The sequence below is a fragment of the Eschrichtius robustus genome, unplaced genomic scaffold, assembly GCF_028021215.1.
Source record: "Eschrichtius robustus isolate mEscRob2 unplaced genomic scaffold, mEscRob2.pri scaffold_333, whole genome shotgun sequence".
NCBI classification, from domain to species: domain Eukaryota; kingdom Metazoa; phylum Chordata; class Mammalia; order Artiodactyla; family Eschrichtiidae; genus Eschrichtius; species Eschrichtius robustus.
In genome coordinates this window covers 25001-28828 of record NW_027175292.1, presented here as the reverse complement: position 1 = coordinate 28828, position 3828 = coordinate 25001, and positions in this window count along the sequence as shown.

Below are 3828 nucleotides of genomic sequence, written 5' to 3'. Positions count from 1 at the left end.
CACCTGGCGGCCGCTTTTATATTGTCCCTTGTCTCTGGAGCTCCGGCGACCTTCGTGAGGGCTGTGACTCGGCCGCCGGGCCCGAGGCAGATTTCCGGGAGCCAGGCGACGCTGGTGGCGACTGTCCCGGTGGCGCCCAGGCGTGGGCGCCTCCTGCTGTCGCTTGAGATTGGGCGTGCAGGTCTGTGAGGGTGGGACCGTCGCCGCGCTCTCGAGCCGGTTTGAGGGGCCGCCTGGCTTGGTCGACCAGCATCCGCCCGCGCCCCTCCGGCCGCGGGGACCGACCCGGCCATCCGACCCGACCTGGGCCGGGCCGCCGCGGTGGGAAGGGAGAGGGTCTTTCGCGCCCTCCGGAGCGCCTGTGGATGGGCGGTCGGGCCTTCTCCTGGCTCACCCTTCGGAGTGTTCGTTCCCCGACCCCCTCCCTCCCCGGGTCCCCACAGCGCCCCGCTCCGGAGGTGGGGACCGGCCCGGGCCCGTGCGTTTAGGCCGGTGGAGGGCGCGCGTGGGTCCCGGTGGTCGGATTCTTTCTGACCGATGTTTTTCCGAGTCGGACTCCAGAGGTGGGGACCGGCCTGGGCCGCGAGGGGTGACCCGGAGAGACCGGCAAGGGCCAACACGGGTGCGGTCCCTCGTGGGCTCCGGTCGCCTGGGAGGCGCCTCCCTGGGAAAATGTTTTCAAGTCCCCCTGGGTCCGGGGACGTGGACGGACCGGGCCCTGCTCGCGCGGGTGGCCGGGGAGGGCGCACCCGGCCCTTCAGCGTGCCCACGTGGGTTCCCGGTCGGCGGACGCGACTTTTTCTCACCCTGCCCCGCCCCCTCCTCCACCGCGAGTCCCGGCCGGGGGGTGGGGACCGGCCCGAGCCTTACTGGGTGGCCCGGATAGGGCGGCCTGGGCCCGGGCGCGGTCCCTCGTGGGGCCCGCTCGTCGGAGGCGGCCGAGTGGGATATTTCTTTTTCTCTAACCAAGTCCTCGCCCGGAGACTCGGAGGGACCGGTACCTGCCCGCGCGGGCGAACTGGGGAGGGCGACCCCGGCCCGCTCGCTGCCTCTCCCACGTTTTCCCGCCCCTCCCGCCCCGCCCCGCCCCGCCCCCACTTTGCCACCACGCTCCTCGGGTCGACCAGATGGCCCCGAGAGCTCCGGGACTGGTGTGGATGGGGAAGTGTTGGGGACAGGTGGCGGGACCGAGGTCCCGGGGACCACCCCTGCGATTCGTGGATGGGCCCCGCTGCCGGGCGTCGTGATTTTTTTCGCCCGAAATGGGCCTTTTTTGCCACCAGGTAGGTGCTGACACGGTCTTCCTTGGCGTCTGTCGCTGAGGACTTGGGGACTCCGGACGCATGCAGGGCTCTGGGCTTGGGACTGCCGCCTGGCACCCGAACCGGCCCTTGCCGCTTGAGCCGCCCGCCTGGGCCTGCGCGCCGGCTCTCGTGTGTGCGCCCGGCTGACCCGGCCCGCGGTGCCGCCTCCGGTCTCTGGCTCACCCGAGGGCGGCGGGGCGAGGTGGCGCGTGGGTCTTCCACCCCGTGTGACTCCCACCCCCCGCCGCAGGCACCCGGTGGTGGCTGAGACGGCCCCACCCCGCAGGCTCCGTGCCACGTGTCAGGCGTTCTCCTGGCGGGGTCGTCGGCCAGTGTTGCCTGAGAGAAAGAAAAGGAGGTGGTAGGGGGGGGGCTGGGGCTGCGGCTGCCGGTGAGGCTGAAGCAGGCTCCTCGGATGATGGTCCTCACCGTGCCCCTCCCCTTCGGGGCTTTCTGGCCCCTGGCTCGCTGGATTGACTGATCGATGTGGTGATGTCGCGCTCTCCTGGGCCGGACCTAAGTCGCGCTAGACGAGGGACGGACGTTCCTGGCGAACGGGACCGCTCTTCTCGTTCTGTCCGCGGGCCCCTCGCCTCTCTTTTCACACCCTCCCGGCCTGTCGAGGGGTGTGGGGGAAGGCAGGGGTGGTGGTCTCCGGCCCTGACCCTCGGTCTCCCGCCCCCTGCCTCATGGCGCGGGCGGGTCCATGGTCCTCGGACGCAGCAGACACTCTCGCTTCGCCTCCTTGGCGTGTGCCTCGCGAGCGGTCCTCCCCGCGTCGTTGGGGGGGGCCGTCCCGCCGCTGCGCTGCGCGCCCCTGCTGGCGCGTGAGCGTGCCTTGCTTGGCCGTCGGTGGTGCCCCTGGAGCGCTCCAGGTTGTCCCTCAGGTGCCCGAGGCCGAGCGGTGGTGTCGTTCCCTTTTCCCAGCGTGCTCCTCGGGTCCCCACCGCGGTGGTGTGTCCCCTGAGTGGCTCTCTTGGGGGGGGGGTCGAGACGGTAAGGGAGGCGTGCCTCTGTTTCCCCCCCTCGGTGGGGGGCCGGGTGCCGCCTCGTCGCGGTCGTCCCCCAACGGCTGTGCTGTTGGGGGGATCGTGTTGGGCCGGGGGGCGGCTGAGGTTGTGCCCCCGGCTGTGGCCGCGAGCGCTCCTGTGGGCCGTGTGCTTACCCATACCGCAGACCCCCCCCACCCCGCCCATTCGTGGACTGGGCGGCTTGTGGAGCGCCTCCGCGGGCCCAAAGGGGAGACGATGGGTGGGGGATGATGCACCCTCGGTGAGAAAGCCTTCTCTAGCGATCCGAGAGGGAGCCTTGGGGTACCGGACCCCCCAGCCGCTGCCCCTCCCAAGCGTGCAGTCGCCACGGTGGCGACTGCCAGAGCACGTGGGCAGAGCCCCTCGCCTTCGCGGGAGGGCTTGCGCCGGCCCCGCGGTGGGGCCGTGCGCCGCTCTTTGCCTACCGCGGCCCGCGCCTCCCCCCTCTGAGTCGGGGGAGGGTCCCGCCAGGCCGGCGTCCGGCGCGGGGCCGCGTGTGCGCGTGTGCGTGCGCGTGCGGTGACCCCCGTGGCGAGCTCAAGGGGGCGGGGACGCCCGGGCGTCCCGACTCCCCTGTCCCGCAGCCACGAGGAGCCCGTCGCGCCTGCCCTCGCCGCGAGTCGCAGCCGGCGGCGGTGTGTGGGCGCGGTGCGGGTCGCCTCGCTCGGGAGCGTTTCCCTGGGGCGCGAGCCCCGGCGGTCGGACTTGGATGAAGGCGGATCTGGCGAGGACGGAGGGGCTGAGTTTGGGTGGACGGGTCCCTCCGTGGCACGCGGGGGAGACCGTCACACGCGGGCCCTGGCGGCGGGGCCGGGTCGTGGGGAGGCTCCAGGGTGGCTGGGGCCGGCCGGCGTCTCAGGCGTCGTGGGACCGCCCTCGTGTGTGTGGCGGTGGGACCCCGCGCTTGTTTTCCTGGTGGCCCGGTCGTGCCTCGGCCCTTCCTTTCCCTGGGCAGCGCCCCGCGCCTCTGCCCCGCGGCCCTCGCCGTGTGTGCGTGCCGCCCCCTCCCCGTCGCCGCCGGCCCTCCCCCGCCCCCACCCCATGACCCCCTTCCCCACACGTCCCCTTCCCCGTCTGGGACCGAGCCGGCCTCGCCCTCGTGAGGGTGTCGCCCCCCCCGGCCGCCTCGGCCGGCGGCGTCCCCGGGTGGAGTGCTCACGGTTCCTGAGGCGGGGAAGTCGGGCGCGGCGGAGGTGTGTGTGGGGTGGGGGCCGCGGGGCGGCCGGTGTGCGCGCGGGAGAGTGTTCTCGCGGGCCGGCCGCGGCTCGTGGGTGTTTGGCGGTGGTGGTCGCGAGCCCCGCGAGCGGGGCCCCTGGGGGGGCCCGAGGAAGGCCAGTCGGCGTCCTGGGTGCCGCGGGACCGCCCCTGCGCTGGAGGCCTCTGGCGGTGAGACCCCGTGTCGTGCCCCGGCGGCCGACTCGCGTCCGGGCCCTTAGGCCCGGCCCCCGGGCCCCCTCGCGGCGGCGCGCGGCCGCCCCCTCCCGCCACGGCTT